We start from the raw sequence: 14,061 nt of genomic DNA on the forward strand, positions 1-14,061 counted from the left end.
CATAGTTGTAATAAAGAGATGATAAATATGAGATAAATGAAACAATAAGATAGAAAGTACGAGCATAATATATAATTGAAAACTTGGGATTTGAGACCAAGATCCGATCTGATCAGCCCGGATCCATGTAATCTTCTCATCAATTCTGTAAAAAATACATTCATATATGAAAAAGAGAATTTTGTCTGAGAGTGTGGCCTATGCCAGAACTCTCATGAGTCTCTCTCCTCCTTCTCAAAACAAAATGAAAGAGAGAGAGAGAGCAACTCACATCGGATATGATAAAAAGCCATTAAAAGCCTCTTTCCTTCAATTGATGCTTACATTTCTACTTTATTTTAAGAGTTTAGGAGATGGTTGGTTTGGCCGTTGGAGAGGGACAATCAACCATCAATGTGGCACTCACATCATCCACCTTTCCTTTCTAGTCATTTGTCTTTTCTCTCATCCACTTGTAATCAACTATTTCACTCTGGTCTGGGTACAATCATGGATACAGGTATGGATGTATCCATAACCATGGTTTGAGGTATCGTATTGGATGATCCATAGCAGTATTGCTAGCCACCGATCTCAATATCAAGTGACCTATACCTGATTCGATACCATGCACTAAAACCATGTCCATAATCCATAAAATTTAGGATCTAGACAATGACAAGTGGAGTACATGGGGTTGTAGAAAGCTACTACACAATCACAATATGCAATATTTTTTGCCATTTAGGTGTTTCCACCTTTCGAGGAATAGGAATTGCATCCATCGAATCGAACCGGCCAATTTGACTTGTTTTTGTAGGGTTCAGGTCAAATCCAACCGACTTTGATCGATTTCACTGTCGATTCCGCTTCCTTGAACCTTGGGTTTTTCCAACTTCCTTTGAGCTAGTGTCTTGGTTTTCCCTCTCCAACGTATCCATAAAAAAAGTGATGAATTTTGAATTTTTGATCAAAATTCCCACCCCAAGGTGTGCTGCAAACCGTTGGATGTGCGCTTCACGCCCTGTCACGCTACAGAGGAGGACCCAAATCTAGAAGGGCATGCATGGAAGTTGAAGTTTTGAGAAATATCAATAATTTGAAACTTCAAACCAAACCCTCAAATAGAGAATTGGACAAATTTGACTGGTGGAAGGCTTTTGGAACATTTCTCTTCACAGGTCACACACACTTGTAAGGTCTTGCGGCATTAAATGATTCACTTGTTCTGCTTCCTTCAACCAGATTCCCCAGCTACGAAGGCAGAGAGAGAGAGAGAGACTGGTACAGACTGGTCACAGGTCACCTGCACATGATCCTGGCTTTGAGTGGGGTGAGTTATCTGTTCCCACTTATTTTACTCCACAGAAGACAACCTTTTAAAAGAAAAGGGTTATCTTTTAGATCTAAAATTATTCCTTTCCACAAGAGAATATGGACAAGGGGCCAAGACAGTGACTCCTTTTTTTCATTCCACTCCTCCTTTTGAGAGCCCATAAGCTACATATATACTTTCTTTGCTTGCTTGCCATGGAAACACAGATTATTTTGGGGTGGGGGCATGGTTTTAGTGCATAGTATCGGCAACACGCAAAACTGATATGATATCGATACGGTATCAACTTGGATTGTTTGTATCAAACAAAATTATTTTTAAAATTCCTTAAAAAATGAGTTTTCTGACTATTTTACCCCTTGTCTATACCGTACTATCGATATCAGTGAGTGGCAAAATCGATACGTATCGTTCGATACGAACAATACGATACCGATGCTTAGAACCATGGGTGGGGCATGGAGGAAGTTGATTACGTTGAGGGAAGAAGCATTAATAAAGGAATCTATAATGGATCCTTGGTGAGCTTTAGATTTCCTTTTTTTCCTTGCCCCAAGTTTGCTACACTATCTAGGGCAAGTCAACCTAAAAGGTGGGGAGAGCAATGCTTTTCTAAGGGAACCTCTCATCTACTGGTGACTGGTGACCCCAGCACTGGGTGATTAGGGCCATGGGCTGTCCACCACTTTTGATTCTGTAGGGCATCATATTGATCTTTGCTTTACGCTTTTATGACAATTACTATACGATTAAAATTGGACTGTGCGCTTAGAGACAGGATGAGGTGAAAAGACTGCCCTGCCTCCTATGAAAGATGAAAATTTCGTTCATGTTGATGCTTCTGTGTGTATTTTTATTGGCCCCTCATAGAGACCCAGGGATCACACTCTTAGATAAAAAAAACCTTCGCCCCTAGGGATGGGGATCAATCTCAGGCTATGTGGCTTAACCCCAATGTGAGGTCAATGAGAGCATGCATGGTGCCTCCAAAGTGTAGATTTTTCATTTCATAAGGGATGGGATAGTCATTTCACCCTTCATGTTTTTGGGCATAGGAACCACGCAGCCTAGTAGCCTTCTTTTTCCCAAATTACTAATAATCATTCCGTTGCGCTCAGACACAAGACCACGCAAAATGATAGCCCTACCCTTGAAATGAAAAAATATCGCCCTTGTTGATGCCCTTGCATGATCTCTCATTGTGCAGGGGATCACACAACCTGGCAGCAATCTTCTACCCCAATCATTTTAATTGGTTAAGGTCTAAAAACCCCTAGCTAGAATTGTGAGTCATGTTCTTACCCAAGATTCAAAAGAACAGACTGGGAAATGAGATCAGTTCCTCTCAATTGGAATCAGTTGAAATCCTAGAAATTGGATTCTATAAGAAAAAGAAAAAGGAAAAAAACCCAAAAATATATGTATTTATGAAGTTTTGATTCAACAAACTTGGAGATCCTACTATCAAAAATAAGTTTCATTGATTTTATATTATTTTATTGCCAAAAAGAAGGAACCAACAACTAAAAACGAAGATCAAACATGAAATCGAGCGATTCAAAAAATGGTTACTACAGAAATCAACTTGCAATAAGATTGGATGCTGCGATTGTCGTTCTCATAAGATGATTCAGCTGATTCGATTCCAATTCCTCAAACCATGATTTTATCTTGCCATCTATTAATCACTCTTTAACTTTAGGGAGAATGTTCTTTGTGCCACAGCGCAAGCAGCGCCCAGGCACATGGGCAGCCTATGCAGGGGGCAGGGTGATCATTGTGCCCACCCCCATGTGCCTGGACGCAGCCTGCACTGCAACACTGAGACAACGCCTCTTAACATTATTACACCATTACTATTTGGCAATTTAGCATTATTGCTAATACATTATTAATCCAAATTTTGTGAAATTTAGTTTAACCATTATTAGTTCTTATAAGCTTAAAGAGAGACCTTCAAAAGAAGAACATCTTTAGGTCAACCATCCATTATTCTCCATATCTCCTTTCAGATATAATTAGGGCATGCATATCCAAGGTGCCAGAGAGAGAGAGATCTGCTGACATGCAAAATCTGATCATGATCAGTGGCAAGTCAAACCTAATCCATTAATCCCTCCTCCTTTTTCTATTTAACTAATAAATTATTTAGGGTTTCGTCGTGAACCTAATCCATGCACCTCTGAGCGTGTGCTTATGGATATCACTAACAGAAAGTGTATGGAAAGCATGTATGTGTTTTTAAACCATGTGTGAATCACACATGCTGACGTGGCTTACTCATATGATTGATCAAAGGGATTAAGTAAGGAGATTATATCAAATATATATATATATATATATATATATATATATATATTTTCTGAGTGCAAGATCAAATAATTATTGATGGGTCCCATTAATTCCCATACAATCTCACGCGCGCGTGAGATTACTAATATTATACATAGAGAAGGAATCATTCCTAACAAGTGCATGGGGTCCAGCACCCACTTGATGGCTGGGACATCCTTTTCCCAAGTGAAAGCGTGGAAGAAAGGTACACATTTTACTTGGAAAAAACCAATAAAGAAATGAGACATTAATGGATGGAAATAGCCGTAGGGGGTGTCAAAAGTGAATAATTATCACCTCCAATTCCTTTAACAGGGGGAGTGGACCCTATCTTGGGGCAGTGTTTTCAGGGGGTAGGGTGGTCCTTTTTAGTCCCATGTGAGGAATTGCAGGGAGCAACGAATTGGAGGGGATAACAATTCATCAAAAGTTGGCCCGCACTATTAGGGTCGAATCGATCGATTGAATAAACATGTCAGGTTTAAATACAAATCAATTAGTAATCGAGGGTTTCTAGTGCAAGTATTAACCTAATAGGTGTCCAACCAAAACCGATCGAATACTTCGTGACTAATTGATATAACCAACCTATCATTTATAGCCTGATTAGCCACTTTTCAGCCCATTCAGCCTGATCATGGCCCGTTTAAAGGCCATTTATAGCTCAATTAGTCAATTCGTATTGGATTCCTATGGTTCAGATCGATTCCTAGGAATCAATGAAGGCAGATCACATTATCAATTTCACTTGCTTGAACCTTGGATGTAATAGTGTTGTATGGTAAGGCGAAAGCACTAATTAAGAACCAGATTCTCTCCAACGCACCAGCCCCTCCAGCACATGTGACTGCTGACAACGCTTTGAGATGTGTGTCGAGTGTGCCCAGCTATCAGATGCGCATTGGAGGGACTAACATGATAGAGAGGATCCAAGTCCCACTAACTAACATCCTCCGATGAAGATAATGACTTGAGGCTTAGTTGAAAGTTGAAACTTAATATATAATTAATTAAAAAATAAGAAGAAAGAGAACGTCACTTGATCGCGCAGCAAACACCACCCGTGTGCGAAATGATTGTCACATCTCCTAGAACCCCAAAAATGATCAAAAATGCGATGGTCATTTCACACACCTTTATGTCAAGGCACAGGGATAGCGTGTCTGCTGCGACCAGGTGACATTCTTTCTCACAAGGAAAAGAATTCAAGAGGGGGGGGGGGTAAAGATATTAACACAATTCATGAACCCCAATGGTCACATCCTTTTCAAACAAAAAAAAGTCACATCCTTGTCTCTGTACTTATTCAATGTTGAAAGTTTGATAGCTAGTTAATGGAAAATATATAAACTTCAGAATAAACACTCAAAATTGCTGGGGTACACAGATTAAGTATGGTATTAACTATTAACCAGTTGATAGCAATCTACATGAATCATGAAAATGGTGGACAGGACACAAGTGGAGATGAATCTGGCTGACCACATCAAATCTTGTATTTATTAAAGGGAAAAACTTCTCCAGGACGCTAGATTGCATTTTCCCTCACACTTGGGTTATTTTATTTATTTATTTTAGGGGCGCTGTTTCTGTGTGAGCCCAGGCACATGGGGGGTGGGTGCAATGACCACCCTGCTCCTGAGTGACAGGCTCATGTGCCTGGGTGCAGCCTGTGCTGCGGCACAAAGAACAATCTTCCTTTATTTTAATACAAATCTACATCTCATGTGGATGATAATTTTTTCAGGATACCCATTGATGTGGTGTGCAGATTTCTCCCAACACTAGTAACATGAGGAACTCCCTCCCATTTATTAATTGCATTAGCCCGGCTAATTGAGCTGATTATGTACAATAAATTGAGCTTTAAAAATGAATGCATGAATATCATTTTCTATTCAAAATATCTCTATAATTGACCGAGTTTTCCTTCACCTACGATGATGAGAAAGTCGCTTAATCCATGGGTTTTAATGGTTTGATGGGATTCCTGAAATAGTGCAAGGGGTATTTCAGACTTTGTACAACTAGCTACGGGTAGAAGGAATAATGACACCCCAATTGTTAGATTATATTCACTACAGTAAAGAAATTTTTTTGCCATAGTTGTATATGATTTAGGTGAAACATTTTCATCATAAGGGTGAAGAGGGAATCTCTTCATCCACAATTTTCCTAGAACATTGAGTCTCGTTGTTAGTTCCTACCCTCTTAAGGGTGAAGGTCTGAAATACACTTCCACTTAAATCAAAAGGTCAAATCTTGTGGTTGAAGAGATTCCCTTTTTACCATAGGTGAAGTAAAACTCGGTCTTTATGTTTTATGAAGATAAAGTGGTTTGCGGTTTAAGAAGTGGGGCCTATGGGTACCATATTTGACCCCTTGTGGGTCCTCTCCTTGCCTCCTTGTCGGGTCCTGATGGAGTTGACGGCCGATCGACCCTTGAATTGCACCCCCAAAAAAAAAATAAAAAATAATAGATTTACTGTTTAACAATGGAGATAAAAAGAAATTCTTTGTTTAATTTTTTAACGTGGAAGTGTTCTTTGGCTCCTACACCTGCATGAGACCCAATCAACGCCTCATTTTTTATTCGGTCTATGAGGGGATAGGGAAAAAGAGAGACAGACGCGAGGGTGCATACATGGAACTACACTCCCAGATACGAAACTTTCTTTTTTGTTTTTAAGGGCAGGGGATCATTGTCAGGCTACATGATCTTGCACCCACATGAGAGCCAATAAGATCACACGAGAGGAATCCAACAAAAGTGGGATTCCCATTTTGCCCTTCCAGTGTCTGGCCATAGGTGCCACGTAGTCTAACAGCCTTTTTGGCCTTTTTAATTTTTAATATATTCCAGCGACCAAAACATTCTTTTCATTAGCATTGAGAAGTAAGAACGCCAAAAGGTAAGGCGGTGGTACCCACTTTAGCCAAATTGACCGCAGCAACATACACTAAAAACACTGTTAGATGATGAGAAGAGACACAGATCATCTCATCTCATGCTCCTCTAAAGAACAGAGTCAGAGTAAAGACTCAAGCCCATGTGAGTCTGACAATTATTTTAGGAATGGGAATCGGATCGTCCGATTCAGTGTTTTTTTATTTGGTATTTAAACCGATTTCAATTTGTTTCAATTAGATCGAAATTGGAATCGGTTGATTTTGGTTGCCTTATGGCCCTTATCTTCCATTTAGAGGTCAATTTTCATTTTTTTTTATGGATCAACCACATTAAAATTATAGGGCAAGAGATGGCTGCCTGGTCACGTGGCCCTGCACCAGCGTAAGGACCATTGATAACAGCGTTCTTTTTCCTAAAATATATTTGCATAAACAAAAACCAAATAACATAACAATAATTTCAAGGTGAGGGATGAGGGATCGTTGGTTGGTGGTGCAATCACTACTTGAGAGGTTGGATGAGACAAAAAGCAAGAGTTTTGAGAACATTTCCTATTTGATCTCTTTCTCTTGATCCAAAAGATTTTATTTTGCATAGCCGACAGACAAACGAATATTTTTTATGTGGCGGTCATTTTGCATGACCCTATGTTTAGGTACACGAGCTGCTTGCCACACGGTTTTTTCCTTCTTTTTTTTTCCTAAATAAATTAGAATTGAATGAATTATAAGATATGCAATCTAGGGCATTAATGATGCATACCTTACCTATTAAATCAAATTAGAGCACAATGTGACTTCTTCCATATATTAAAATAAAGTTATAAAAAAGAGAAAAACACACAACTTCTAAATTTTTTTTTTAATTTTAATTATGAAACCTTCTAGATAGTTGAAATACAATTGAAGATTTACAATAAATGTGCCATAAAATGTGATGATTTTGATGGAAAATAATCCTCTTTGTTTCCCTGAAATTGAGCGGGCAGTTCAGAGTGGAGATGTCGATATGTGGTAGCTTGGACATCCAACGGTGCCAAGCTCAACCCAAAAAAAGTGGAAGTCAATGAACTCGAACCATTAGATGTCTGCGTTGCCATGTGTCAAAATCTTCAACCCGAACTACCGCCACTGCACAGTTTAGGGAATTAGAAAAGATTAAAATCCTGATTATGATTGCATTATAAGTTTATGACCCCAAATGACAAAGAAGACAGTCCTGGATTGGCCCATGTCACTATCCACGTTGTAAAAAAAGGATGACCGGAGTAGTGACGTCATCTAACCTAACCGGGGGAAAAAAAGATTGGGACCCACACGACGACTTGTATGATGATTGGCTAATTGTTATGCAACGCACGTGTGTGGGTAAGTGGGGGATGGTTTCGATGAGAGTTCATTAAGTTGACAAATGGATCCGTTGTCGTCGATATCATGAAACTGGGGCCCATCAGTTAATCTCTTTGCACCGTTTATTCATGATTCCATTAAACCTCCATGGCCCATCCCCACCATTGATGGCTGGGGTCGGTGTCCTACATCATGATAGATGGTTGAAGATTTAAAAGGCATGGGCCCCATGCCATCGATGATGGATTCTACATAAAGATCATCAATGTACTCCATTAACATATTGATTCTATATTAGTATATATTATGAATATGCCTTTGTATAAAGGCACTTATAATTTTATTTTATTTTATGGACAAAGTTTTTCTTTACCCATGGTTCACCCATAATTTTAGGGTTTTAGTATGTTTCAAAATACTCTCTCAATACTCGTTCCCGGTCTCTCCCGCTTCTCAGTGTGGAATCCCATTATTCGTGGGTGGAGAGAAACTCGATCCTTATTTTATTTTTTGGAGTTGAAAACACTTAACATGTTATGTTATGGAAGCATTAATCCAACCAAAAGTACAACATGTGGTTCAATTATAATCAAAAGTTCAAATCAATTTCCATCAAATAGAAAACTGGCCTTTGAAAAAAAAAAAAGTCAATATAAGCCATCTATTCTTAATTGGGTGGAGAATATCTCTACATGTGTGCATCATACGACCAATGCGATTGTAGTAGAGAGAGTCTCTTAATCCATAAGTTCTGATTTTCGGACAGACTCTTGGAATAGTGTCAAGAGAATTTCAGGCCTCATACAATAGGAGCCAGAGTGAATAAAGACATTCTAATGACTAGATTCTCTTCATTTCATCGAGGGTGAATGAGAACTTTCGTCTTGAATTTACTTTCTTATATTTTCAACGATTTAATTGTTTTTTAAATTATTAAGGTTTTGCCTGATTTTTCTTCACCTTTATTTATTTATTTTTTAATATATTTTCAACTATTCAATTCCTTATATCTTCCATGATTCAATTGTTTTATAAACCATTAAGTTCCATTTGGTTTCTTTTCGCCTTGAATTTTCTTCTTCTATTTTCAAAGATTCAGTTGTTTATTAAATAATTAAAATTTTGCCTGGCTACAAGGAAAACAAAAGAAAGTGAAAAACAAATACTCAATGGAAATTTTTGTAATTATTACATAATATGATTGTGTAGCTAACTTCCATACATTTCGATCAGATTATTTAATTTTGTTTTATTTTGCAACCATTAAGGTTCCTTTTTGTTTCCTTTCACCTTGGATTTTCTTCTTATATTTTCAAATATTCAGTTGTTTATAAAATTATTAAAATTTAGTGAAGTTGCAAGGAAAACAAAGGGAAATGAAAATCACATACTCAATGGAAACTTTTGTAATCATTACATAATATGATTGCATAACTAACTTCCAAACATTTTTAATCGGATTATTTAATTCTGTTTTATTTTGCACTAAATTCTTTTGATTTGAAAGGTAAAAAAATTACTTCTATCAAATATGATAATAGTTTTGAGTAGGTTACGCAATAATGAGTATATGTATTTAAAAAAAAAAAAATCAATTTACCTTCTACTCCCTTCCTTTTACTTGCAAGTTGCAACTACTCAACCATTTTTCAAACTCACGAGTGGCGTTTGTCATGCCTTCACCTAAAATAGATTAACACACCTTTAAATAAATACTATGTGGCAATTTAGATTGCTCACATATCAAGTTTCAGTTGAATATAAGTTTCTAGTGACAAAACATGGTATTGAAATAATTGTGGCTACCTAGATGGTGCAAGGGAATATCGGGGGAGGGGTGCATAAACATACACGGGAGGGGGTATCCCGATAAATGAGACAATATTCCTGCACACCCTACCATATGGATTTATGATGTGGCTCTCATGACCGTTGGATAGAGAGGTCATGGTTTGCATGCATTTCATGGATGTCCATGTATGTCTATAGTGCTTTAACAGCTCTTGAGTACTCCCCAAGGCCCTGGATTTTCAAATTTATGTTTTGTCATGTTGAAAATTCCAATATAATCAAAACTTGATATATGAGTAGGGGATCTAGGGATGGAGCTATCCATAAAAATTGTTGACTTTTAAACTTATCATACTAAACTCAATTGAGTCTTATATGTGCTAGACTATGCTTTTTTATTTTATTATAAATTTTATAAATTAAAAAAAATAAAGTCTTAACTTATGACTTTAATCCACATGATTAAAACCAATTAGATATGTGTAATGATAGATTATTTTCTACTTAAATAGGGAAAATGTCCTCTTACACAATTAGATAACATTCTTTTGATGGCCAACCTGGTTTTGCCACTTGGCAGTATGATGTGGCAATTATGACCATTTTATAGATACAAAAAGTTTTGGATAGCCCACATGCCAAAAATTTGAGTCAAATTCAATCACATACCTGATGTATCACCATGAAGCCTGGTGCATGTTAGCATACATCCTCTTCATAATTCCCATCTTTCCATGTATCCTCTTGGTAGACTTATAATTCAAAGCTTTATCTTGCCACTTGGCCAATTATGTTTTGATCGAAATATAACATGTGCCCGAAGAACCGTTCGTGTCCACCAAAAATTGGGCCCATTTGACACACTATGTGCTAGATATTTTTGGCTAGCTAGATAAGCCCGTCTTGGTGGACCTACCAAGAAACATTCATTCATTTAATTATCAAATATTATGTGACATAAATATCAACTAAGATAAAATTATTTTTAATGCACAATTGATGACTACAAAATCCAAAATCATATTATATTTAGTTAGGGTGAAGGGTGGGCACGTCGCCCGCTCTAGGCTAGCGGTCTAGATCAATGGGCTAGTGGCATAAGGAGGGGAAGGGTGGTCCTTTCCAAGTGAGTAGGAGAGAGACAGACACATCTTGGGTATCACTGTCGACTTGCCTAGACTTTTCCCATTTAGTTAATTGAGTGAGTATTATTTTTGTCTAAATATAGATTATTATGTAAACAAGTTTTAAATAGATGATACATCTATGAGGTTTGAACTTGTGTAAGTGAACTTATTTTGGTAGATATGTTTAATCCCCCATAGTTAAAGGGGACACATTTCATTAATCACACATAAAATTTAGTGTCTTACTTCAAATATATGACCCACTTATGACATATTTTTTATTTATTTTTCAACATTTCAAGTATTTATTATACTTTATTTTGATATACAAAATTTGTTTTGGACTCAAACTTGGTACATAATCAAGTGAAAAATGTTAACGAAAACATATTTGATATCCGACTAATATTTGATGTGAATACTCAAATTGAATCTGCCAAGATTTTGGATCGATATTCAAAAATTTGAATTTGAATCCGACAATAGCTAATTAAGATAATAACCAATTAGTATTTATGATATACAAATATAAATATATAATCTATTAATCTTAGATTATAATCAAAGTCAATATATCTACAAGGAAGGAAGGTTCATTAGACCCATTGTGTGGATATGTTTTGCTCATACTAAGACTTGAGATTAACATAATCACTGCCTCACATAATAAACTATGACATAAACACAACTATTCTCTTAAAGATTTTGGATTTAATCACCATAAAAAAATATTTTTAATTTTATAAGGATTGGATTGTGTTTGGTACTAGTATTACAAGTATTCAAAATTCTAGAAACATATAACTACTTTTTTTTTAAAAATATTTTAGATTTCATAAGGAGGGATTGGATTGTGGTTGTCATGCAATATTTTTAGATATTTGAATAATATAGAAATATTTAAAATTTCAAAAATAAGGATAAGGATAAGGAGGAGGTTTCCTCACAACCCAAATATTACATGTCACAAGTTGGATGGGGCTGAAGCTTGTGGACAAGGCTCTTACCAAAAAACCCAAAAAAAAAGCTTGTGGACAAACATCAATTAAGGTCTCTTACTCATGTCAATTTAGTACAAAATTGGATTGGTTGACAAGTAAAATAAAGCTTTGAAAATCTAGTAGTGGAAAGTAAAACTTCATTTGTGAGAGTATATGATTAAATTCGATCACCAATCCAAATTTATCTAATATTAGTGGCAAAAGTGTTCCTTCACTAGCGGAGAAGGAAGAATCCCCTCATTACGAGTGATTTGACATTGTGATTGGATTCCTGTGTTATTATAAATTCTCATCCCAATTATGAAGGATCGAAAACACCCCACCATATTCCAATAAATAGGGCCACTATGGTGAGTGATTCATCCTTCACCTTAGGTGAAAGAAAACTATGTATGGAACCGATTAAAATTAATGTGTCAATCAGTATGGTTTTGAGAATTTGTACAATTTTGGTCTGGTGCTGGAGAGAAACAAAATTTATGATACTGAGAACTCGAAAGCATTTTCAATATCAAAACCATACGGAGTCAATGCGGTTTGTATTCGATTTCATAAATGGTTACTTATTCAGTTTGGTTCGATTTCGATATAGTTTCATAAAACATATATTGTATACAATATATGTGAAATATATATAATATACACTGAGATACATAATTTATAATTATTATATATGTGTGTACTCAATTCGGTTTGGGAATAAGTAATTTGGTACGGTATGATTTGTACCGAATAGTTTTGCCTTAAATATTGAAAACGTACCGAGTAGGATTTATTTTCTCGGTACCGAACCCACATTGATTCTTATTCGGTTCAGCTTTAAACGGACGATTTTGGTTCTAGATTAACACACTTAATTCAAATACCTTACCATATATGCCATGTAGGGGTGTTAAATCCTAAATATAACTGGTCAAACTATTCAAACCCTAGCAAACAAACCTGATCTGAATTGAATCGAATCGATTCCTTATGTGCAGGCTTTGGTTTGGAGTAGGGATACAACAGAGTCGGGTTGGGCTGGGCTTTATAGAACCCTAGCCCAACCCTAAGTCCCCTTAGCTAGGCCCAGGCCCGACCCGACCCTGACTCAGGGCTAGAAAAATCCAACCCTGACCCGCCCTCAAGTGGCCCTGATCATGGGGAGGGGAAACGAAATGCATGGGCTAGAATGGGTCGGGAAGAACATTATCAATTTTACATAAAATAATAATATAATAAAATATTATAACACTTATAGTCTTCATATATAATATATTATATAAAAAATGTGGGTGAAATTTAAAGTTATAATGTATAAATTATATCAATATATATTTTATAGTATAACTTAAACCAGGGCCGGGCTGGGCCAGGCCAAGCTTAGCTCGAGGCCTCTACCCTAACCCGACCCTACTCTAACTCAGGGCCAGAAATTTTCAGCCCTGACCCGCCCTCAAGGCTAAATATCTCAGCCCAGGCCCTGTTCGGGCTCAGGGCGGGCCAGGGCGGGTTCGGGCCGACAGGGCCAAACTTGCACCCCTAGTTTGGAGTATTATGGAACCGATGGGAAAACAGACCACACAAGATGGACCAAAAATGACATCAAAACTGAAAATCGGATCAAAACTGTAAAGGCCTTTCCATATTATTGTTGTAAGTACCGTGGTCCTCGGGACGAGGGTTCCTCAGCCTCTTGGCGATTAGAATTGGCTTCGATGAATAGCGGTGTATCGTTCCGATATATCATCATGGGGATTGGGATCATGCTTTATAAAGAAATGGAGTCGCCACCTAGGGTTAGGGCCTAGGACCCAATGGGTGTAGCCCATCCGGGGTTAGCAGAAAGGGCTACGTGATTCCATATGGTCTAGTCAGAGATTTAGGGTAAGTAATCAGGTTACGAGGGTGTGAAGGTGTTAGGCACCCACCTCGCCCGGATAAATCGGTTTTTCTACTAGATGCTGGTTTTCGAATATTCTCCCTTAATAATATATCCTATACTAACATGTAAGGCTAAGTTATGATGCACTATTCATGACAAAGAAAGAAAAATCATCGACTCTGTATGCTAAAACGAGTTACTTTAATTGTCTACATTATGCCAAAAAATAATAAGAAGAAAAGATACAGCTACCTGTCAAGAAATACACGAAATAAACGAAAGCGCACGGAGTGCGAAATATGTGATGTCCCACGGCTTAGGTGGAGACGGACGATCGGCTTGTCTCTCTTTTGTCGGACAGAGTAAGGA

The sequence above is a fragment of the Telopea speciosissima genome, chromosome 2 (assembly GCF_018873765.1).
Source record: "Telopea speciosissima isolate NSW1024214 ecotype Mountain lineage chromosome 2, Tspe_v1, whole genome shotgun sequence".
Lineage (NCBI taxonomy): Eukaryota > Viridiplantae > Streptophyta > Magnoliopsida > Proteales > Proteaceae > Telopea > Telopea speciosissima.